The sequence below is a fragment of the Echeneis naucrates genome, chromosome 2 (genome assembly GCF_900963305.1).
Source record: "Echeneis naucrates chromosome 2, fEcheNa1.1, whole genome shotgun sequence".
NCBI lineage: Eukaryota > Metazoa > Chordata > Actinopteri > Carangiformes > Echeneidae > Echeneis > Echeneis naucrates.
Genome location: NC_042512.1, coordinates 125,001 through 150,976, shown reverse-complemented (window position 1 = coordinate 150,976; position 25,976 = coordinate 125,001). Strand labels below are relative to the sequence as shown.

Genomic DNA, 25,976 nt, shown 5'->3' with positions numbered 1-25,976 from the left:
AAAGTTTTCCAGCCACACAAACCGATACAAACTTTTTGAGCTCACAGTCAATCTTCTTCTGGATCACTTCCGGCATTTGGGACATTCCCCTTCCGGAAGATTCTGTCGTTTGGAAAATTGTTTCGCAACTTGTAAATTAGTTTTCTAAAATTTCAATTTGTTTTGTCCGTGGGAAAAGTGTTTTTCTTGTGTCATTTTGTTGAATAAAATGTAAAAATGTTTCCCAACATGTAAATTATTTTCACGCTTTGTAAAAGTGTTTGGCACTTTGTCATTTAGTTTTGCACTTACCGGCCACCATATCAAACAGAGCAGGAACACTAAAGTAAGGGGCGGGGGGTGAAAACGACAGGAGGGTTAAAGAGCAGATTCTCTCTGAGGGGACGGATGTTGCCACAATACACAGTGTGTGTGCCATCACATGTGGAAGATGTGTGCAGACTGAAGCCTTGGTCTGCCACCAGCTCAGAGGGGCTGCACTTCTACTGACCACCAGGGGGCTCCACTGGTTGTTTCACAAAGTCACAGTGTGTTGGAGTCTATCAGGGTATTTTCCAAGCAGCACTGTGTTTCTAACATCTGGATGTTGGTAAAGAGTTACTGTGCATTGGCCTCCCGCGTGGCAGGCGAGAATTCTACCACTGAACCACCAATGCCTATTTAACTACCGATACCATTACGTCATAAATCTCCAGGCGCCAGCAGACCTGTTTGTATGCAACAATGCTGATAAAGCTGATATCTTTCTATAATAATCCATCATGGACTGCTGGACTCTTTCATATCAGTAAATCCACCGTATTTAAAAGAAGTTCAGAGTGTTTCAAAGTTTCTGACATGATACAGACAGACAGATCCAACAAAGCATTTAAATGAAATGAGAGCTCAGACCAGCAGAGAGAGCGCGCGCGCGCGCGCACACAAACACACAGTGGATGAGGTGCGCAGCTTCGCTCAGTCTGTGATTCAAAAAATGAGTTAGCAGGAAAATAAGCATTTTAATAAGTAGAAGGAGGAACAAACCAACAGATTTGGTTTTTGTTCAATTAAAGGACACTTATTTGTCTCATAACAGCTGATTTGTGTTTCACTTCATTCGTTCGCGAGACAATGTGAGCTTCTTCGTGCGCATGCGCCAGTCTGACTCTTTGACGCTTCCGTCTTTGATCTCCAGTGACGTCACACAGTCTCGTGGAGGTAAGCAGTTGTTGATGTTGTCAGTGAAACATTCATTCATCCTCAGAGTCATCTGCTTCTACCGATCTCCATTTTCATTTCCAACCACTCAGAGAGACAAAAACACACACAGACACACTCTGACTAACCAAACCATTCCAGGAACAATCAGGATGATTCTGGCTCAGGGTGTGACAGGTCCGGGGTTCAAATCCCAGATGAGCCCTTTGTCAGCTGTTGTAAGAAGTGAAAAAGCCTCCTAAATGTGGAGGGAGGCCGACTCTGTCAGAGAGCAGTGTGCATTCTAGCTTCCTTTAGCTGTCAGCCTCTGATCATCAACTCTTCAGCTTCTATGACTTCAACAATTCCTTCTGAATGCAGTCTGAGGCAGTGATTGTGAAACTTTCATTCAGACAGAGATCCCACATTCAGAAGAAAGACACCAGAGGCCACACACAAACAAAGTCATCATGAACAGCCTACATGGAGCCTAAATGAAAAGAAGCAGGAACTAAAGTGTGAAAATAATGATGAACAAAGTGTCACACAGAGAGGCTGCAGCCTGGTGTGGACTATAACGTCAGAAAATGGATCAGTCTGTGACACGGAGCACTAAAGTTGGAAGGCTGAGTTCAGCTTCAGCTTCTTTCATGTTCTCCCTGTGAAAGAAAGAAGGCGAACATGAGCTTGATATGAGAACACAGCAGTGTGCATCATGGTGCTCATGTTCATATAGAAAGAAGGAGGAAAAGCAGCAGCTCTGGTTTGCTGTTTCACTCCCTTTCCCTCCCCGCTATGAGCTGTCACTCACCCACAGCACATACTGTAGACTGGTTCACAGTCAGACTCATGATTCATGACTCATTGGTTCAGAGTGGAACTCATGAGTCCCAGTTCAGCAGCAGCACATTCAGACAATATTATATCACTATATCAATAATTTGAACTTTATTAATACAAAACTTTTCAAACTAATAGCAATGTTACACAAAGTTCTTTAAACATTAAAATATAAAAATAAACAATATCCCCACCCAGGCTGCATCATCACCACACACACACAGATTAAAACAGGACATTGTTTGTCTTACAAAGGTCTTTTAGTACAAGAAATAAAAATTGCAGTGTCCTCTGAGTTCTGCTCTTTCAGCATCCTGTTATGTATTTACATACTTTTTTTGGAACATGTTAAAAATAAGAATTAGTTGAGATAATGATTAAAAAAAAAACACACAATTACATTTTATGAAGTGAAGAAAGGGCCTATTTAAAAGTTTAATCAGCGCCGACTGACAGTTAAATATTTCACATGGAAATGTTTTATACGAACAAAAAAAATGCTTGTAGAAATGTCCCCAAAGCATCCCAAAGGGTCCAGAAGAAGCTGAACCTAAACCCCAGGTGGAGTTTGGAGGAGCTGGCTGAGAGGAGAGGAGGACTTGAGGAGTCTCTGGGATCATGGTGGACTGGACTCTGTTCTCAGACCAGTTCTGATTCCTCTGTCAGTCTCTGCTGGATGAAGCTCTCCTCTCCACCTCCCAGGAACATGGTCCAGAGTCTGGACAAGCTGCTGCTGCAACATCTGGATCATCAGGAAGCAGCTGATCCTCCATCAGCAGACACCTTCCTCTTCACCACGTCCACCTGTGTAGAGAAGAAGAAGAGAGCAGATCCATCAGTGTTTCCTGACTCTGTCCATCAGCTGTCAGTCAGTGATGCAGATCCAGCATAAAGACCTGCAGGGACTTCAGTCCTGTTCAGTCCAGATGTGCAGCAGCTGCTTCCTCTCAGCTCATGTTAACGTGTTGGAGTGAACACACTGAGCTGGAAACTCACAGACCTCAAGTCTGCTGACTCAGCACATTTCTCTGAGTCCACAGTGGAGATAAAGAGCTGAGTCATGAAGGTTCATCACTTTACTGATGATTTACTGAAGGTCCATTTAAACAGAGAGACTCTGACAGGAAGACAGACAGACAGACAGGATTCTAGTCTGCAGAGAGACTACATGGTGACAGTGTGATGAAAGAAGATCAGTGATGAGCAGTATTGAGCGACTATCCGAAGGGTCCAAAAAAATATAGTCGCAGAGAGGCTAAGAAAGGGAAAGGCGATTACCTGCCAGACACGATGGTGGTGAGGAATCACGGCTCCGAGACATATTACCTTTTGCACATTTATTGCTGCTTAAACACAAACATCGGGACGATCACTTCCAAAGCATCTTGTATGAGCACCAAAATGTCAAAGCAAGTAAAAGGCGATATGAAGCAAAGAAAAGTGATGTGATGGCGCTGTGACATCGGTCAGCAAAAGTAGAACTTCCCCCCTCACCCTCTCATTCCAAAAAACCCGCCAGGAGAAGACCAGCTGATAATAGTATTGCTGACGTAACACCTACACCATGTGACAAATCCCCGTATGTGACAAGTCATTCAGAAACCCATGCATCCTCAATAAACACCACAAGCCCGTGACATTGCTGGCACCTACATTCCGGCCCCATAATTATTACAATTAACACAGTAATAATTACAAACACACACACAAAAAAATCATACAATTTCACCTTGTCCTAGTCCATTATAAAGTTCATCGTAGCTCTTGATTTCAGTTCTCTTGAAGGAAGTCAAGTCACGTCCATGACAGAAGTCAGTAATAATTGTCCAGAGTGAATCACTCATGTCAGGTCTGGGTCAACAAGTCAAACAGTCCTTAGGCCTGAGCAGACTCCTGAAGCAGACAGATCTTGGTCACAGGTCTGCATAGAGTACTAGTCTGGGTCTTAATTTGAACCTGCCGCACTAGTCCTCTTCTGTCTGGAAGTGTCTCAGTGATCCTTCCAATGACCCAGGAATTCCTAGGTGCAGAATCGTCCACTATTAGTACGATGTCCCCAGGAATGAAGTTCCTCTTGACCTTTGTCCACTTCTGCCGTTCCTGTAACTGTGGCAAATACTCCTTTATCCACCTTTTCCAAAACAAATCAGAAATGTATTGGACTTGTCTCCATCTGCGACGTGTATAACTGTCCTCCATGTGAAACAGTCCAGATGGTAGACACGGTTGTTTTTTGAGAAGCAGCAAATGATTAGGTGTAAGTGCTTCCAAGTCGTTTAGGTCTGTGGATTCCTTGGTAAGAGGTCTGCTATTGAGGATGGATTCAACCTCACACAGGACAGTATGGAGTCCCTCCTCGTCCAAACTCTGTGCTCTCAAAGTGGAGTTAAGAACTCCTCTGATGGAACGAATTAACCTCTCCCATGCGCCGCCATGATGTGATCCGGTAGGAGGATTAAAGGTCCATTTAATTCCTTTCTGTGAGAGTGTATCATTGATCTGTTCCAGGTTCCATCCTTCTATAGCTCGTTTCAACTCCCGCTCAGCACCAACAAAATTAGTGCCATTGTCCGAGCGGAGCTCCTTAACTTGTCCTCTCCTTGCCATGAAGCGTCGTAAAGCATTAATAAAGGAACTTGTGTCCAAAGATGAAGCCACTTCAATGTGCACTGCTCTTATCACCAAACAGGTGAAGATGACTCCATATCTTTTGACAAGACTCCTTCCCCGCTTGATGTCAAAAGGTCCAAAATAATCCACACCGACATAACTGAAAGGTGGTGCATCAGGTGAAACTCTGTCAGCAGGCAAGTCTGCCATCTGCTGGTGACCGATGTTACCATGAAGCCTGCGACAAACCACACATCTGGACAAGATTTTTCTTATGGCTACACTGGCAGAAGGAATCCAATAGCGTTGACGTAGCTTTGACAGCACATGGTTCCTGCCACCATGTCCAACTGCTTTATGAATGTGGCGTATAATGAGGTCAGAGATGTGAAGATCTTTGGCTATTATAGCTGGATGTTTAGACTCTTCAGGCATAGCTGCCTTACTCAGACGACCTCCAACTCTCAAAACACCATCATCCAGTATTGGGTCGAGCTTGTATATGTGGCTGTTTGTTTTCACGCTCTCTCCCTTTTGTAAGCAGGAAAACTCTTCTGGGTACTTCTGCCTTTGACAGAACTTGATTATTTCCAGTTCACTGTTTTTGATCTCTTCCAATGAGAGGTAACCATGACACATCTTGATGTCCTTGTGTTGCCCTTCTCTTGATGCAGACTGTGCAGTAGCTTCCTTCCTCTTCCTGATGTTCAAAAGCAAAGCCTTAAGCCTCAGTATCCAAGCCATGACTCTCAGGAGACGAGTCCATGATGAGCTGCGATCTATCAAGCATGTCACAGCGTTATCTTTCTCTTGCTCCACAGAAATAATAGCAGAGACTTTGACTTCTGGGTCTCCAGCTGTAAACTTTCCCAAGCCATCTGGATACACAGGCCAAGCTTCCTCAGGTTGCAGAAGGAATGAAGGACCACACATCCACATTTCATCATTTAAAAAGGATTCCACTCTCACACCTCTGGAGGCGAGGTCCGCAGGATTGCAGGTAGTAGACACATACCTCCATTGCGATGGATTAGACATCCTAAGAATTTCTGAGACTCTGTTAGCTACAAAGACTCGAAATCTTGAAGTTTCGTTTTTGATGTATTTCAGAACTGAGGTACTATCCGACCAGAAAACAGAGTCTTGTAGTTCCATCCTCAGCTCCTTTCTCCACAGCTTGTCCATTCGAGCCGCCACAACAGCTGCTGTTAGCTCCATACGTGGGATTGTCACAGTCTTTAAAGGTGCCACCCTGGATTTTCCCATTATAAAGGCTCTATGTACAAGACCTTGGTGATTGTGCAACAGCAGGTAGGTGACAGTCCCGTATCCCTCTTCGCTTGCATCCGCAAAGTGATGTAACTGGGCGGAGGTTATTTCTCCAAAGTTGGGAGGTTTTAAGCATCTGCTAGTCCTGAAGCCATCCAGTGTTTGTAGCTCTTTAACCCAATCTCTCCATTCCTGAGCTGCAGATGCAGGTATAGCGTCATCCCAGCCCAGCCCTTTGCGGCAGAGGTCCTGCAGTATCCTTTTAGCAGTGAAAATCACAGGAGACAAGATTCCAAGAGGATCATAAAACGAACCAACAGTAGAGAGGATTCCTCTGCGGGTCAGCGGCTTCTCTGGAATGGTTATACTGAATCCAAAGGTATCAGATTGTGCACACCATTGCACTCCCAGAGCCCTCTCCACTGGAAGGATATCCTGATCCAAATCCAGATCCTTGACCTCCTTTGCTCTTTCCTCCTCTGGTATTGCTGCCAGAACACTGCGGCTATTACTTATCCACTTGGTCAAGTTAAAGCCTCCCTTAGCACATATTTTCCTCAGGTCCTCATACAAGCAAATGGCTTCCTGTTCTGTGGTCACCGAGACAAGAAGGTCATCAACATAAAAACTGTGCATGATGGTTTCAAATACATGCTGACTGAAGAATTCCTTGTTATCCTCGGCGCACCTACGGAGTGCAAAATTAGCAATGCTTGGGGAAGATGTAGCCCCAAACAGATGGACAACCATCCTGTACTCCATCATCGGCTGGCTAAGATCTCCATTGGGCCACCAAAGAAATCTTAACAGGTCTGCATCTTCCTCTGGCACTCGAACCTGATGAAACATCGCTTCAATATCAGACATCAGAACAATAGGTTCCTTCCTGAACCTAGTTAAAACCCCAATTAGCATGCTTGTGAGGTCCGGTCCTTGCAGGAGATGTGCATTGAGTGAGGTTTCTTTGAATGATGCTCCACAATCAAAAACTACACGCATCTTCCTTTTTTGAGGATGGTATACCCCATGATGCGGAATATACCAAACCTTGCCATCACTGCGCTCCAAATCTATGTCTGGCACTCTCTCTGCAAATCCACTCTCTATGAGGTTATCCATGAATTCAACATAGTCTTTGTGGAATGATGGCTCCCTGGCAAACCTTCTCTTCAAGTTGAGAATACGTTGCTCTGCAATTATGCGGTTATTAGGCATGCTTAAGTTTCTGTCTTTCAGAGGAAGAGCGATGCTGTAATGTCCATCAACCAGTTTTGCAGATCTATCAGCCATCTCAAGAAACTTGCAGTCATCCTTTGACATCCCCACCAATTCCTCTTGGTTGTTCTCCGGGAAATCCACTTTAAACTGCTTACTCCAGAGTTCATCAAGTGTGACAGCTGATATTCTGTTAATGGAAACTGTTGACTGACATCCAGGACTATTATCATCTCCACCAAGTGGTCCATTTACTGTCCAACCCAGCACTGTCTTTACAGCATACGGCCCTCCATCCATGCTCCTAATGACCTCCAGGGGCTCCAAAGCATTAGGAACGTTTGTGCCAATCAGAATCTCCACATCTGCATCAATTTCTGGCAAGCAAACATGTTTCAAGTGAGGCCATTTGTCCAAGTCTTGCTGGCGTGGGATGTTACTTCTATCGACAGGCATCTTTGGTTGTACAAAGAGCTTTGGTATTTCATAATACACGTCACTGTCCAATCCAGCAACTTCCAAATGAGAAGTAAAACCACTGTCAACCACCTTTTCTTGTCCCATGGTGCGCAGAAGAATTTTTGTTTTCCTCCCAGGGAGACCCAGCCTGTCCATCAGACCCACTGTGCAGAAAGATGCTGTACTCCCTGGATCCAAGAAGGCGTATGTTTCTACTGTCCATTGTCCTTTAGCTGATTTAACTCTGACAGGTACAATAGCGAGCTTACAATCTTGATCACCGGCCCCAGTGAGACCACTGGTTTGCACTTCTACCATACCGCTGCTTGATGGATTTTCTGAAATGTTCCCATCCTTTTCCATTTCCACTTCATTTTCCCTCTGATGTATATGCAACATGCTGGGGTGTCGTGCACCACATATTTTACAAGAAAGACGCTTCCTGCACTCTTTGCTCATGTGCCCAGTGCACAAGCAGCCAAAGCAAACTCCATTAGTTTTCAGGAAATTCATCTTTTCACTGTGGGCTTTCCTCTCCAATAGAGTACACGACTCCATCCTGTGTCCATAGCTTTTACAGTAAAGACAAGATTTCTCAGGTCCATCCCTTTTGTTATCTGATTGAGTCCCTTTTTTGAATGTTACAACATTTGTGGCGAAACTGCTCCCTCTAGGCTTTGAACGAGGTATGGATTTTGTTCGGCCACTTTCCTTTATTGTGACGATTGGAGCATCCTGTATGTCTCCAAATACAGGATCCATTGTGATTTTTACCTGTCGTTCAATGAAGTGGACAATATCAGCAAACATAGCTCTGCGTCCGCACTTTTCTTGGATGTCACATGCTGCTGTACGCCACTTGTCCCTCAGCTTGTACGGTAGCCTTTTGATGATGTTAAGCATATTTGCCGATGTATTTAAATCACACAGATTGTATACATCCTTCATGGCATTACAACACCCACGTAAAAACAGACTGTATGCTTGCAAAGCTTTTGCATCTTCTGATTTAATCGATGGCCATGCAAAGATTTTATCCATGTAAGCAGATGCAATTACATGATCATTTCCAAAATGTTCATGGAGCAAAGTTTTCGCTGTGGCATATCCATTTCCATCAGTCATGTGTTGACAGCTTCTGACCAGTTGTTGAGGCTGTCCTCTGGTGTATTGCTCCAGGTAATAAAAACAGTCTCTCTCATTGTTGGCCTTTTGTTCAATTGTTTGTTCAAATGACTGTATGAAGGTGTGATATTGCAGAGGGTTTCCATCAAATATCTGAATATCCCTTTTTGGCAGTGATGCTAGACATTGCTGCTGCACCAGCATTGATGTTATTTCATTTTGTTTCTCCATCACAGACATGATGTAGTTGTCGCTGCTGATGTTCTGAAAAAAGGGTACATTTTCAGCCTTGAGATGAGACATTGGTGGTACTGCATCATTTGGAGTTGTGCTCTGAAATTTTGTTGGCACCGAAGACCCCTGCTGGAGAGTTTTAACTGCAACCTGTTGCTTTGACTTTACACCACCAAAGTTTGGATTCAAAGTTTCTGCTTCAGGTTGTCCTCCTCCATCCTTTCCATCTTTACATGGTAAAAAGGGCTCTGCATGAATATTAATTCCCTTTTCAAAATAAGACTCCATGCCGTCCAGTTTGCTAGAAGCAGCACTCCTCACGCTTGATCCAGACTTTCTCAACACATTTACTTTTGCCACAGATGCAGCTATCTCTGCTTCGAGTTGGAGTTGTTCCTTTCTTTTCCTTATTTGCTCTTCCTGCTCTTCAAGAGCGTGTTTTTCCTTGAGCAAGCTTTGGCGAGCCAGCAAAGCAGCAACATCGGCCTCAGCTCTGAGACGTGCGGATGAAGTGGATGACACATTAGACCTTGTGCTGTGTTTAACGCTGTCATGATTTGAAATACTGTCAAATGGTGCTATTTCATCCTGATCATCATTTTGAGGGCATAACAACCATTTTCCTTCTTCCACATCCTGCTGTGCTTCATCTTCCACAGACAATTCCTGATTGGACAGGTGAGTTTCCAATAGAGGTACTTGGGTTATTTTAAACCATGCTTCCACCTCCTTAATGCATCCATCTTTGTGCTTATTGACCTTTGAAAACCATTGATTTTGTCTTTCTTGTTCCTCAGTGGGAATAAATGGCATCAGAGATTCATGTAAAGCAGTAGCGCACTCAGATTGTTGCATTAAATCATTCAGTTGTGATTTGACCGGAAACACATTTTTCTTATCCCTCATGAGCTCCTTGAGAGATGAAATCAAGCGTTTTATTTCATCCACTTTCTTTTTGCGCTCCTTTTGAATTGATTCAATTTTATTCACCATGGCCTTTTCCGTGAGAATTCTTTTTCGTTTCTCCTCAGATTTACCGACGCTTGTTCCAGTATGTGTAGCGCTCATTTTGCATGCACACAAAAATCACAATGAGAATCCAAACCAAAGCCAGCAATATCAAAAACCACAATAGTTGCGCAACATCAGTTCATGAAATCCAGCGCCGCAATAAATCACACAGTGAGGCAGCAATCCAAGCTTCCAACAAAGCGTCAAAACTTCACTCAACAGCAACAAGCAAGACTCCGGGACAACACGCCAACTTCCATTCGGTATCAACCAGCTCAAACTGTTTCCAAAAGCCAACATAACAGCCGAACTAAGTCAGTTTTACATACCGCTGGTGATCCGCGTTGTTGCCCGGCTGCTGCACTGTGAGGCGTCCTCAGGTGAGCTCCAGCTCAAAGCGCTTTGTCTCGAACGTTTTTGCTGACAATATTGAGCGACTATCCGAAGGGTCCAAAAAAATATAGTCGCAGAGAGGCTAAGAAAGGGAAAGGCGATTACCTGCCAGACACGATGGTGGTGAGGAATCACGGCTCCGAGACATATTACCTTTTGCACATTTATTGCTGCTTAAACACAAACATCGGGACGATCACTTCCAAAGCATCTTGTATGAGCACCAAAATGTCAAAGCAAGTAAAAGGCGATATGAAGCAAAGAAAAGTGATGTGATGGCGCTGTGACATCGGTCAGCAAAAGTAGAACTTCCCCCCTCACCCTCTCATTCCAAAAAACCCGCCAGGAGAAGACCAGCTGATAATAGTATTGCTGACGTAACACCTACACCATGTGACAAATCCCCGTATGTGACAAGTCATTCAGAAACCCATGCATCCTCAATAAACACCACAAGCCCGTGACATTGCTGGCACCTACAAGCAGCTTTCAGTCAGACTGATCTCAGAGCTGTGACAGATGAACCTGATCAGAGAACAAACAGTCTCAGCTCAGATCTGACAGTTTGATGGACGAGGACCAGAATCTGAACATCTCTGAGTTCTTCAGCTGGAATCTGCTTTATTTGATGGTCACATGATCACAACAGTCCTCTGACTGATCTGATTGGCTGACTGTTTTCTCTCTGTCTTTCTGTCTAATTCTGAAATCTGTTTCTGTTCTCCTCTCACAGCCTCACTGAGGAGTTTGAAGGTTCACAGGAGTTTTGCTCTGATACTGGATTTAAACAATATTACTCAAAGGAACATGAACTGAGTCCAACTCTACTGACCTCAGAGTCTCCAGTCTGAAGTCTGGACTCTTCACAAGACCAGAAAGATCCTTCAGATCTGAATCCTTCAGGTCGTTCTGATTCAGGTCCAGTTTTCTAAGATGGGAGGGGTTGGACTTCAGAGCTGAGACCAGAGAAGAACAGCTGATCTCTGACAAACTGCAGCGCTCCAACCTGAGTAAAGAATAAAAGATGTGACTTTAGGAGACAAAGTTCCTGCTTGAAAGTGTTCAATGTTTCATCATCTGTTCAGAGCTGAAGGTTTAGAAAGTAGAAGTTTAGAAAATGAAAGAACACCTGAAAGAACCTGAACTGACTCAGACTGTCAACATTATTAATAAAAACTGTGCACAATTAAAATGTAACTTTCAAATGATTGAAAATCTGTTGTAAAAATTGACTTTGAACTATTTAACAGGTCTGCAGGTCAGAGTCATCACAACTGTAACATTATATTAATCTGAGAGCAGAAATAAAACATCAGTCTGACCTCAGAGTCTCCAGTCTACAGTGAGGACTCTTCAGAAAACCACAAAGATCCTTCAGTCCTGAATCCTGCAGGTCGTTCCAACTCAGGTCCAGTTCTCTGAGATGGGAGGGGTTGGACTTCAGAGCTGAGACCAGAGAAGAACAGCTGATCTTTGACAACCTGCAGTTCTCCAACCTGAGTAAAGAATAAAATATGTGACTTTAGGAGAAAAAGTTCCTGCTTGAAAGTGTTCAATGTTTCATCATCTGTTCAAAGCTGAAGGTTTAGAAAGTAGAAGTTTAAAAATTTAAATTCAAACCGCTGAACCAACAGGAAGCAGCTTCACCACAGTCAAATACAAACAGTGAGAAGATTTAATGAGAAAATTAAATATTTGAAAAACCTGAACTGACTCAAACCTTGGTTGGATATGGGTTGCAACATCAGACGTTAGATAAGTAATTATGTAGTGCTGGTGAGCAACCATCATCCAACATTTAGTCAGTGTTACTTTACAATAATTAGACGTCGAGCCAACGTTAGGTTTTTAACATAAACCCAATTTTTAAATCTACATCATAATCCAATTATAATCAAATGTTGGGAGACAACGTTGTTCCAACGTCCCACTAACTTCAGGTTGTTTGCTGTCGCTGGCAACGATAAGCCAATCAGAGAATAGTAAACGCAGTATGCTTACCTCCACCACTTTTTGTAATAACGGTACATACTGCTCGCTTTATATGTTTTATCATGTGCCTTATGTATGAAAATAGACCTGTTAATTGATATTGCTCCTCATAATGCAGTGCACCTTATGGTCCGCAAAATACGGTAATTTTCAAATGATTAAAATGCAGTTTTATTGCAGGATTTTCCCTCAAATATAAACTTGTCTGCAGGTCAGAGTCACCACAACTGTAACATCATATTAATCTGAGAGCAGAAATAAAACATAAGTCTGACCTCAGAGTCTCCAGTCTACAGTGAGGACTCTCCAGAAAACCACACAGATCCTTCAGTCCTGAATCCTTCAGGCAGTTCACACTCAGGTCCAGTTCTGTGAGATGGGAGGGGTTGGACTTCAGAGCTGAGACCAGAGAAGAACAGCTGATCTCTGACAAACTGCAGTTCTTCAACCTGAGTAAAGAATAAAAGATGAAGATCAAATCATTGATATAAATAAATCAGAAATGTCCTCAATGATCTTTGTGTTATTGAGTCACCATCATGTCTAAACACACATCATCCAAACAACAGCACAACATTCAAACTACAGCAGGTCCAGTCAGTGAACTGACCTCAGAGTCTCCAGTCCACAGTTTGGACTCTCCAGTCCAGCACACACCAGCTTCAGTCCTGAATCCTCTATGTGGTTCTGACTCAGGTCCAGGTCTCTCAGATGGGAGGGGTTGGACTTTAGAGCTGAAGCCACAACATTGCACTCAGTCTTTGAGAGTCCACAACCAACAAGTCTGTGATGACACATATTACACAATAAGTCACTGCGACAGAGGAAACTACATATTCGTCTGGAGGGTTTGAGGACTAAAGACTCAGACTTCTCTTCTGATTCAGATTTTGTCTTCTCACTGAATTTTTTCACTCTGACATGGAACTTTTGTTCTCATCTCTCTCACATTGAGTTTTTATCCAATTTTCAGGTGAAGACATAAAATGTGTCCTCAGTCTGTCAGGGACCTCATCCAGGTTTGGCCATGCTGACTTGAAAACATTTGGCTCTCTATGGTTTTGATTTTCACTGAGTTGAGCTCAGTGAACAGTGAAGCTGGTGAAGATGATCAGTCACTGATACCTGCTGATGTCCTCAGTCTTTAGGATTTCCACTAGAAACACAACTAAGTGAATATTTATCTCTGGCAGCATTTGAATCATCTGAAAACAAACAGCTGACAGTGAAACACCATCTGAATCAGATTGGATTTAAACACTTCAGAAGGATTGATGAGAATGAGAGTGGACTCACCGAGCCTTCCTGCAGTTCATCACAGCTGGGATCAGTCTCCGTCGTCCCTCCTCTGATGTGTTGTACTTCTTCAGGTCTAACTCATCCAGAACGTTCTCTGACATCTGTAGCATGTAGGCCAGACCTGAGCAGTGGATCAGGGAGAGTTTCTTCTCTGATCTGGTCTCTGACTTCAGGAACTCCTGGATCTCCTGATGAACTGAGTGATCCTTCAGCTCCATCAGACAGTGGAAGATGTTGATGCTTCTGTCAGGAGAGGTAAAATAACTGTTCATCCTCTTCAGGTTGTTGATGGCTCTCTGGATGGTCTCTGGTTTGGTTTCTGTCTGACCCAGCAGACCTCCTAAGAGTCTCTGGTTGGGCTGCAGAGAGAGACCATGAAGGAAGCGGACAAACAGGTCCAGGTGACCATTTTCACTTTCAAAGGATTTCTCCAGGACTGTGATCAGGAAGTCCTCCAGGGCTGAATCTTGCTGTTTTTTTCCCAGAAAGCCCTTCAGGACCTCCTTGTTCCTGTTGGTGTGACAGTGGAACATGTAGACTGCAGCCAGAAACTCCTGAACACTCAGATGAACAAAGCAGTAGACTGTTTTCTGGAAGATCACACTCTCTGTTTTGAAGATCTCAGTACAGAGTCCTGAGTACACCGAGGCCTCTGTGACATCAAGGCCACACTGCTCCAGGTCTTCTTGGTAGAACATGATGTTCCCTTTCTCCAGATGTTCAAACGCCAGCCTCCCCAGCTTCAGAAGAACGTCCCTGTCAGCCTCCATCAGCTCCTGTGGACTTGTCTCATGTCCCTCATGGTACTTGATCCTCTTCCTCCTGGTCTGGACCAGCAGGAAGTGTGAGTACAGGTCAGTCATGGTCTGGGGCAGCTCTCCTTGCTGGTCTGTAGTCAACATGTGCTCCAGAACTGTAGCGATGATCCAGCAGAAAACTGGGACTTGACACATGATGTGAAGGCTCTTGGACTTCTTGATGTGTGAGATGATCCTGTTGGACAGCTCTTCATCCCTGGACCTCCTCCTGAAGTACTCCTCCTGCTGGGCGTCAGTGAAGCCTCGGACTTCTGTTAGCCTGTCAACACATGAAGGAGGGATCTGACTGGCTGCTGCAGGTCTGGAAGTGATCCAGACAAGAGCCGAGGGAAGCAGATTCCCCTGGATGAGGTTTGTCAGCAGCAGGTGGACCGATGACTCCTGTGTGACGTCAGACACGACCTCCCTGATGGTGAAGTCCAGTGAAAGTCTGCTTTCATCCAGGCCATCCAGGATGAACAGAACTTTACAGGCAGCCAGCTGCTCTGCTGTGACCTTCTGTAATGTTGGATGGAAAACATGAAGCAGCCTGAGAAGACTGTACTGCTGATCTCTGATCAGGTTCAGCTCCCTGAATGAAAGCAGAACCAGCAGACTGACATCCTGGTTCTCCAAGCCCTCTGCCCAGTCCAGACTGAACTTCTGCACAGAGAAAGTTTTTCCAACTCCAGCGACGCCGTTGGTCAGAACCAGTCTGATGGGACGCTGCTGGTCAGGTGAGACTTTAAAGATGTGGTGACATTTGATTGGAGCATCATGGAGGCTCTTCTTCTTAGAAGTTGTCTCCAGCTGCTTCACCTCATGTTGGGTATTCACCTCTTCACTCTGTCCCTCTGTGATGTAGAGCTCAGTGTAGATCCTGTTGAGGAGGGTTCCACTTCCTGTTCCTGTTCCTTCAGTCACATGTTGACATCTGGTCCTCAGACTGATCTTATGTTGATCTAAAACCTCCTGTAGAACACGATCTGCTGACAGAGAAGAGACAACGTCAGACTGCAGACAGAGAGTCTGAGGATCTGATGAAAAAGTCAGAAGTTCAGTCTCACTCTGCTCAGGGCTGGTCTGCAGACCTGGTCTGGTTCTGGATCTTTGTCCACACTGGGGACAGGAGGAGTCTCCTGAAGAAGTAGACTGGTCCCAGTGTGAGGTGCAACACTGTCTGCAGACCCAGTGTCCACAGCTGGTAGAGATTGGATCCTTCAGGACGTCCTGACACTGAGCACAGTGGGACGGCTGCTCCTCTTCAGAGACATGTCTTTTTCTCTTCCTGTCTCTGTGAAAACATAAACAACATTCTTTATAACTGACATGATCTGACTAACAACATATTTTGGAAAAAAAAAAAAAAAACATCAGTAGTTTCTGGTGATAAAACCGAGAATTTCCATCTCAGTGTCTTCCTGTATCTGCCCAAATGCTTCAGGATCATGAATATTAATCAATGAACAGATTTTTAATTCTCATCTCCGCAGTCTCTTACTTTGTCTCTGAGGGTCCAGGTTCATTACTGAAGTGTGGAGGATTCCATTCTTTGGACCAGTCAGACTTCAGAGACAGACAGATTGATCCTGGAGACTCTGGTCTGGCCTCCTCTTCCTCATCACAGTCCATCATCTTCAGGACAGAGTCAGTCTGAGAGGGAAACACTTTCTGACTGACAGAAGACAAAGAAGAAACAGGACAGTTTGTTCCAAAGCTACATACCCAAAAATACCAGGCAAATCCAAACACACACAGTCCATCTTCTGGACGGAGTCAGTCTAAGAGGGAAACTGACAGAAGACCAGAATCTCTGTCACACACCAACACACACAGAAAAATAAAGTCCCGGTCAGGTTTGTTGGTTTCATTATAGGTTTCATGTGTATTATCCAGCTCATCATCACATTGAGTCAAACTGTTGAGGGGGAGAACAGGAAGTACCTCACTTCACTGTGTCCCCTCATTTTGTCTCGTTGTTTTTTGGGGGAACAGAGCTTCAATCAGACTCTTCCTCCTCCACAGTGGACAGAACATGCAACTGAGAGATGGGCAACATTTCTAATACATCTATTTTAAATACAAAACACTATTTTGTAATTAGTATTTTATGATGATTAAAAAAAATTATAAATAAAAAAAAAAAATCTGCAAAGGAATTTAGTTGAAAAGTCCAAAACAAATAATAAAAATTTGCTCCACATGCTGGTTGAGTTCCCAACTAAAACAAACTAACAAAATAGCAGCAAAAAAAAACCAAAAAAAAAAAAAAAAAAACCTAAGTGACAGTGAGAGTGAATAATGATGCAGCAGTGATCTGAGTGCTGAGCTCTGACAGATGGACAGTTAGAGATCCTCATCTCACCTCTGAGCTTTGGTCTGACTCTCATGTTCCCCACACAGAGTGGTTTTAGAGGGAGGGGCTCCCTCCTCTCTGTCCTCACACTGATTCATAGCTGAGCCTCTAACTGCTGGAAAAGTTACACAATCATCAACAAAAACAATGTCACTCTGAGCTCAATCAGAAATATAGTTCTCTTTATTATTTCAAAATTTTCTTTACCATTTATGTACATTGGTTTATTATCATGAGTCTGAGGACAATATCATGTGATAAAGAGGAAAATGAGGAAATTAATACCACAAATAAAAGTCCAGGGGCTCCAGTCACTTAACTATTTGTTCTTTTTGTTTTTGCTACATCAACATCAGTTTAGAAAACTGCACTTCCCTGTTTTTGTGGTTTCACTGTAAAAAAAAAATAAAAATCAGCAGAACTGAGACAATGTTTTCAGGAGACACAGACCTTGATTATTAAATGTATTAAATTGGTGTCTTCATGGCTGAAGGTGATAAACAATAAAAATTATTTCCCTGAAAAATGACTCGGTTTGTCTTTGATCTGAAACCATGTGTGAACATTTCACATTAAATCAATCACAGTGTGGATAAAAACCATCAAACTGCTTTTGTTGGACAAAACTGGTCACATAAAACTGCTGCCTTTATTTCTCATTCTTTCTGTTTGTATTGGAGGAAAAATGAACCAGGAAACTAAGTCAAACAGAGTCAGAGGCTTCTCAGCTGGTCGACCAGGTCTGAGGAAACTTTCAACAATAAACTTGGTTACAACCAATCTGCTGCCAAAAGTAACATGAAAATCAAAGATAAAAGTGACCTTGTTCAAAACATTTATAGATTCTCACCTGTTGAGCTCCCTTCAGGTCCATTTACACACACAGATTTGTGTACTCAGGAAAAGTGCCGCTGCTTGTTCTTTCTCATCAGTCTTGTCCCGTGTTTGATGTGAGGAAAAGTCACTTCCTCAACACTGAACCAGTTTTCTTCCTCAAAATAGAATTTCTACATTCTATCCAATAGATAGAGAGAACTGAGTTCTTGGTCATCTTCAAACAGGCAGTTTGGATCAGAGATCATTGTTTTCTTCCTTTCTAGAGAATCACACTGAAAATGTGATGGAGCTCAACTTCACATTTAACCATTTGTTCAAATCTACATCAAGATAAATAGGCAAATACCTTTTCTTTGCTATACTAAAGACTGAGGAGGAAGCAGAATAACAAGTCCAGGTGTCCATATGGACCATGTGAGGCCTTGTCAGATACACTCTTTTAAAATGCAATTCCATGTTCCATGTTTTCTGCTGCTTCTATCACTCTTATGTCTGCAACTGAGCACTGTATTTATTTGTATAACTCATTTAAACTAACGATACAAACCATTTGTTGCATTAACGAGTTTACACAGCATTTGTGTACCTGATAAACTGCTCCTATTAGTTGTTTAACACAGTGATTCTCAACCGGGGGTCCGCAGACCCCTAGTGGTCTGTGGTGTGATTGCAAGGGGTCCGTGAAAAGGGGTCTCTTAAAAAAGATCCTATGACATTTATTGTTAATGTTAATCCTTGAGGCTGTTGATACAAAGTTAACAGTATCTGCATCCCTTTCAAGTTATGAGGGCATGAGACTTAATTATAGACTTAATGATATATGATAATTATATGATATTCATTGAGGTTTCACACTTTATGTTTTTGTTCTTGAAGAGTGCATAAAAATATGTTTTATGACATTCATATTTATGAAAGCTACTGTATAATATATATTCTTTTACAATATCTGGAAGATAAAGTTCAGGAGATGCTGCATAAATGTTTTCCTACATATTTTTGGAAATGGCAAACTTTGTAGCATACTTTGTTACATTATGCCAAGAAGCTGAATAAGTATGATTTTTTTTGTTCTGGAAGTTGCTATAGAAAGCTCATATTTGCCTCAAAGAGTGAATACATGCTATTTAAAATGCAGTTTCTCCTGTTTCTATCAAACTGGGTCCTCAGGGTCGATCTAAAACATGCAGGGGGTCCAGGACCCCAGAAAGGTTGAGAACCACTGGTTTAACATATCGGTTACTGAACATAGCATTAAGCTGCAACAGGTATTTAACTGTTTATAGTGGCTGCTTCCTGTTTACAAACCTCTGAACTTATTATTTATTCACATGATAACGATAAAAGTACAAAGTAAGGGAACTAGCATTACCCGCTACAGCTGTATTAGCAGCTGAGGCTAGCAGTAGTTAGCTGCCTTATTTACGGACGTTAACTACATTGTAAACACACACCACAACTTAAGAAATAAACTTAATATAACTGTATGAGGCGCTTTTGCACTTTGCTCACCTGTAAGAACAGAAACAGAGACGGTCTTGGGTGAGTTTCGGCCTTCTGTGCTGCTTCCTGCTACAACAGGACTCCAGCGGCCGTCCGCCTCATTACAAAGCGGAGACTGACACCTTCTGACGCAAATGGGTGCTGATCTACAGTTACCTCAGGTGAAGGTGAGTGTTTTATCAGGGACACAGAGCGTTTTAAACTATATTAATGAGAAAAAATAATGCTGGGGGGGCAAATTAATTGGAAGAACTAATTAGAAATAATTCTGGACATAATCTGAACGAATAAAACGTCCAGGGTGCCGCACTGTTCTTACACACTGGATATTCCTTCACTGTCCCATCATGAGATTTGACTTTGGCTGGAAAATGTCAGGAGTTTTTCAGCAGCAATGATTTACAGGAAAACATGGAGAATGTCATTTATCACTTTCTCCAGTAATGTGTACAGTTTTCACTGTGCTGCTCCTGACTCAGTGATGCTGTTGAATGTGTGTGTCCCGCCCACACAATCAACACAATCAAATTGTGAACTGGAATTAGTTACATTTTTGTATTTTTTTTTTTTTTCAAACATTGGACAACTTCCTCGCTAATTCACAATTACAAATATAAAATGCACTTCAATCATTTTATTTGCTTCAAATATGATTACAATTTTGCAATGATTTGCACAAAAACCAGGGTTAGGGTTCGGAACCAGCCTTCTTTGTGTTGTTCTCTTCCTACTCTTGTCTGTCATGACAATACAGAATCGTTGTGTTTTGATAAGCTGTTAACTCGCAGAGTGCGGCTGCATTACTCTTGTCCAGACAGGGACTTCCAACATTTATGCCAGGTTTTCTCCGAAACCATAAAACTGAGTTAAAAACTAAATTGCCTATAATATAATTATAAATATGACACGGGAAATGATAATCACAATGTTTAAACCGACAAATTTACTTTTAGGTCTCGGCAATAATTTAGTGGAAGTGTGACGTAGTCACCAGATTTTCTCTGGTCTGGGGAGTATTGCTTGCTGAAAGTGGTGACGTCATTTAATGCGTTTACATTCTTCCGATTCTGAGTAAATCTCCGTGTTACATTTGTCCTGTGTTACTTTGTACCGGCTCTCCCCAACGTGTTACTGCCATGTTAAAGCTGAAATAAGTTCATTGACGCTTTAAAATCATCGCGGTACTGATGATAATCCCGTTAGCCGGTCTATGACGTCTTCCATTGTATGTTAGCATTAAGCTAATATTGGGTTAAAGTACTTTTAATGCTATTTTAAATATGGTTGACAAAGTTACTCTTTTATTTTATTATTCTCACTTTCGGTCTAAAAAGCCGAGTCCAGTCGAGGAGAGCCGAATCTTCAGAGAATCCGTGCAGACAGGGGGGTTATTTTGATGGACACACCATGAGGCCAATCACATGAGAGGACAAACTGATGTTTTCACAATAATATTCAGCTGGTAAACTGACATAGATATGAAGTTTTACAGGTGACCAAGAAGAGACGTTTTCTTTGCTCTACAACGTAACTTTGTGAAAATAACATGTCTGTGGTTGTTTTCTGATCCCTCCTTCGTTTCTTCATGTCTTCTGTTTGTGTCTCTCTCTCGGAGTGATGTTGTTACTGAAGCCGACTCTGACCCCTCACTGAGCGGGTCGGTGCGGAGAAACACTCCGTTACCTCCGACAGCTGAGCGGTATCGCTTCTCGGCCTTTTGGCTAAGATCAAGTGTAGTATCTGTTCTTATCAGTTTAGTATCTGATACGTCCCCTACCCGGGGGCCATATATTAAATAGATTTTTGGAACAGGGAGATGGAATAGGGGCTTGCTCTGTCCACTCCACGCACCGACCTGGTATTGCAGTATCTCCAGGAACGGTGCACTCCCTCTGTGTGTTCAATACAAGTCCTGTTCAGCTCAACATCACCTTAAACACATGATGTTGTCTTCATGTGTGTAACGCTGAGTGTACAGAGTGTTCATGTTCAGTTTATGGTTTTAGAATCAGCGATGCATTCATGTAGAAACATCAGTTTAATGTTGCTGATTTCATCAGGTTATATTCTGCTGACCAGACTGAATCAATAAAGTTTTGTTTCCACATGTCATCGTTTAAATGTTGGTTGTATTTTGCATTTGTCAGCTGAATCCACAGAGTGACTGAAATGATGAAGTAAATCCAGGAAAGGAAAAACATTTGGCTCTGAATCTCAATGTAGATTTGAACAAAGAGCTCCAGCTGAAGAAAACAATGCTGTCTGTTTCCAGATGATGAAGAACTCAGTTCTCAGTTGATGCTCAGTTATCTCCATCTAGTGGACAGATGGTAGAAGTTGATTCCTGAAAAGAGGAAGTGACTTTTCCTCAGATCAAACTGTTGAAGGAGAACGAGCAGCTTCTTCCTCACTGACTCACTCAACTTCTGTCTCCTGGGTTTGGATTTGAGCCTCTTTCTCAGGAGCACACACAGAAAAAATAAGATTTTCTATTCCAACAATATACGTGATGTCCTCGCGTATGAATGAATGTTTCACTGATGCACTACTCCACAGCGAGACTGTGTGACGTCACTGGAGATCAAAGGCATTTCCTGCCTTTCATTGATCTCCCACGCGACACAGATTCATACGTCACTCTCTCAAGTTCGCTTCAAATGAATGAGTGCTAAAAGTCTCTTCGCAGCTCCTCGTTAGTATAGTGGACAGCATCCACGCCTGTCACGCGGAAGACCGGGGTTCGATTCCCCGACGGGGAGAGCACGTGTGCTTTCCTATAACATGAATAATATGTTATTAACCAGAGGACTCCGTTGTAGCTCTCTTCCGGTCAGCTCAGCGGGCTGACGTGAACCACGTGACCACCCCGCAGTGAGATCAGGGAGTGTCGGGACTCTTCTCTCTCTGGGACACTGGATCTGTCTGTCTGTATCATGACAGAAACTCTGAAACACTCTGAATGTCTTTACTGATATGAAAGTGTCCAGCAGTCCATGATGGATTATTATAGAAAGATATCAACTTTAATTCAAATACATTGTTGAATATAAACACAGAAATTTAAATAATCATCTGCAGCTTTTTTCTAATGTTAAAATGAATGAAGTAAGATCACAGACTCTGGTCCTCTGCTCCAGGTGGAGAGTCCTTCATTTTGTGGAGGATTTCAGTGTGTATACAGATACAAATGCAAATAAAGATAAGTATATGCACCACAAAGGGCCTCTGATGTAATACAGAAATTGTCAATTAAAACGAGGTATTGATTTAATCATTTTACTCCTGGAGATACTTTCACAGCTACCAAAGTCGTGAGAACAAACTAGCAGACAATTGGTCACCTGCCAAAATAAAAATATATAGAATCACACTGTGCACATGCAAATAAAGATCAGTATATGCATCATGGTACCACTTTGGGTTCGTTTGGCATGTGAGAGGTAGTGGGATCGATGCCCACAAACTCCACAAGACTTTAGCTCTTTGGAGATACAGCAACAAGTGAGCGAAACAGCAGGTCCCTGGGTTGGCTTTGGAGTAGCAGCTGTCACTCAGGCAGCAGCTACTCTTCCTGGGGTCCAAATGAAAATGCAAAGCTGCAGTCAAACAGGACAGAATTGAAACAGGGACCTTTAAATCTTTAATGTAACGCGAAGTTACGAAGACAGAAAGACATCTTTGAAGAATCTTGGACACACAACCAGTCAGCGTGCAGCATCCAACCTCACAAACTTTAAACAATATTTAACTGTTTGGATGAAAGAGGAGGCAGAATACCTGAAATATGGCAGCTCCTCTACCACTGAGCTACATCCTCTTTGGATATTTACCTAACCACAGAGGCTCTGAGCTGCTGCAGCAGGTGAAAAGAAGAACCATCTGATGAAGCCTCCTCTCTGCTCACAAGGCTTCTGCTCTGTTTTAGGTGGAGGGCGCATGTTATGAAAAATATTTCCTTTCCTTTTATTTCCTTTTAGAGATCTATAGCTCTATCACCTATGATATAAGGCTCAGTGGCTCTGTGTAGTTGTTGTGGCTGAGTGGTTAAGGCGATGGACTAGAAATCCTTTGGGGTTTCCCCCCGCCGATTCGAGTCCTGCCAACAACGGTTGGTTGTTTTCGATTCCATGAAAGAGCATGTTAGAGAATCTCTATAATCTGTGCAGTGTTAATATTGGGCTTTCTTTATGTTTTCCTGTTAATCAGTGCTGCTGAAAAACTGCTGAAGCAGGAGCAGGCTCAGGGGGGGCGGCCATCTGCCTCGACCTGTTGGGTTGAGAGAGGGAGAGAGAGAGCTGACACTGTCCTACCAAAGCTATCATTAACTTTTCTGTTTCCTCACCAGAGAGTGGCAGCTGGATACACGTGTCAGGATGGCTCAGTGGTCTGAGGTGCCAGACTCTTTCCTGCACAAATGGGCCTTGAACATGAAAGACTGACATATTCTGACATATCATTGATAATATCTGCTGTCCTGGTGATTGAAGAAAAGAAGGAATGACATTCCTCATCTTTTTTGTCCAAATTCCAACCAGGACAACCCCAAAGAGAAGCACTTATGCACAAAGACTTCATCAGTGTCTCTGACTGGAGTGATCCGGGTTAGATCTGAAGAAAACATGGCTCCAAGAATTAATGTTGTTTTTGCCATTTAACAATGAAAGAGGAAAAAGAGAGCAAAGAGAATAGAAACTAATTATACAGCTAATTATACACCAATCAGAAGCCTGAGTAGCTCAGTTGGTAGAGCATCAGAAGATGAAGCTTCTTACCTTTAGTGGTTCACATTATAGACTCCACAGCAGTGATAGGTGACACTGATCTATGAAATAATGAAACCATGAGTCTTCCACAAGCCATGTTGCCAAGTGCCTTTTCATAGGAGACAAACTTTGGTAAGAGTCATGAGAGTGAGGCACTTCTGTTGGCTACAAGACATTATGGGTTTTACAATCAGTTATTGTATCTGGAGCTCTGACTGTTACCAAAAGTGCAGGTGACCTGTGGCTTAGCTGGTCAAAGCACCTGTCTTGTAAGAGTCATGATGGTCAGCTATTTATGCTGGAATATTTTAAGATCCTCTGTACATTTCTGTGCATCATAGTGGTGCTGTGGCTTAGTTGGTCAAAGCACCTGTCTAGTAAACAGGAGATCCTGGGTTCAAATCCCAGCAGCACCTGTTTTAAGGTTGTTGAGATAAACTCATGTAACTTCTTCTGCAGGAGTTTCATTAAAACTTTCTGACCAATCAGGTAACTGCAGAGTCTTCATGTCTCCCTTTGGAACATCCTGACGTTTTGTGGAAGAGATGGATTTGGAAGGCCGGTTAGCTCAGCTGGTTAGAGCGTGGTGCTAATAACGCACCCCCCATACTGGCCACAAGCAGCATCTCAGAACTTGGTGTTGTTCTCTCCATATACTTCAATGCAGTCTGAAGTCTTTTTCCAACCAGTGGAACTGCCCCCTGGTGGTCATTAGAAGTACAGCTTAACTTATCAGATACAACAATAACACAAAGTTACAATGATCAGAGCAAAGACTGCATATTGATCATTTCCTTTGTAACAGTTTAGTGATTAGTTTCCAGCTGGCATTGTGCACCATGCAGGGGATGTAGCTCAGTGGTAGAGTGCATTCTTTGCATGTATGAGGCCCTGCCTTCAATCCCCGTCATCTTCAGCGTACTTCAGGAAGTACTTATCTTGTGCAACACCCTGATCTCTCAACTATCCAATCAGCTTGGAGCAATTTATCCTGTGTAGTCATCCTACCAAATTACCAAAGTGAACACAAGTGTACATGTGATGACAAAACAGCAGCCATTGAAGTCCACTCAAAGGCAAACTCCTAATGCTTTGGCATCTTTTTTTAAACTCACGTCTAAACATCATAATGAAGTTACGTCAAGTACTAGTACTAGCTGAGCTGCAGCAACTCGAATCCCATCTCTGTGGAATCTGCGTAGGAATGCCATTCCTTCCTTTCTTCAATCACCAGGACAGCAGGTATTATCAGTGATATGGGCGGTGGGGGATAAGGAAGTAGTTTGAAAGTCACAAATGTTACCTTAACTTGAGCACTAACTTGACTGTTGAATTCAGTAAGTGCTACTTGTTGGGGCAGTGCTGACTGACAAAAACAACTTCCTTTTGTACAAGTGCTTCTCTTTGCGGTTGTCCTGGATGGTATTAAAACCAGTTTTGATAGATTTCTTCAGATCAGCTGAGTGAGTGAATTTTTCGTCAACATTTCCCGAACTGAAGCACAGACTTGTGTTCTGAGAGCAGTAAGTGCTATTAGTTGGGATAGTGTTGGTGATTTCAGAAGTCAATGGCAAGTTTTATCAGTTTTTAGGGTGTGGGGGTAAAGAACATCTGAATTAGTTAGCACATACTCAGTTATCTTAATGGGTAGGCTGAAAGAAAAGACAGAGGGAGGGTTGTCACTGTAAATTACTGTGATGAGTGCTGATTCTCTCAAATAAGAATATGTTTAAAACAAACAAACCAAATCAATTAAACGGCTTTGCTTTGTCCTGACACCCAAACATTTGGACACAACTTTCTGACGGGCTGTCATTAGTCTTACTAAAGTTTTCCCGAGCGTGAAAAGCAGTTAATCACCAAATTTCCTTCTGCTGAACAAAGCTGTAATGAAGGAAGTGATGAGCAGGAACTCCACTGAGAGCGAAGCACTGCAGGATGTCTTGTAGCCAACAACAGAAGTGCACCACTCTGCTGCTCAACTCTCAGTATTATAGATATGATAGACAACATTCTCCGTGTTTTCCTGTTAATCAGTGCTGCTGAAAAACTCATGTCTCATGATGGGACATCCAGTGTGTATAAACAGCAGAGGAT

At 42.8% G+C, this 25,976-nt stretch overlaps 3 non-coding genes across 3 annotated transcripts; all 3 read left to right on the top strand.

Annotated features, from left to right (window-relative positions):
- Window positions 1-20,817: 20,817 nt before the first annotated feature.
- On the top strand, window positions 20,818-21,008 carry LOC115058089 (U2 spliceosomal RNA). Its single transcript, XR_003842023.1, has one exon. It is a non-coding gene; the product is annotated as a U2 spliceosomal RNA (small nuclear RNA).
- A 795-nt stretch (window positions 21,009-21,803) lies between these two features.
- On the top strand, window positions 21,804-21,875 carry trnad-guc (transfer RNA aspartic acid (anticodon GUC)). The gene has a single exon. It is a non-coding gene; the product is annotated as a tRNA-Asp (tRNA).
- Window positions 21,876-24,221: 2,346 nt separating this feature from the next.
- Window positions 24,222-24,295, top strand: trnat-agu (transfer RNA threonine (anticodon AGU)). Its single transcript has one exon. It is a non-coding gene; the product is annotated as a tRNA-Thr (tRNA).
- Window positions 24,296-25,976: the final 1,681 nt, after the last annotated feature.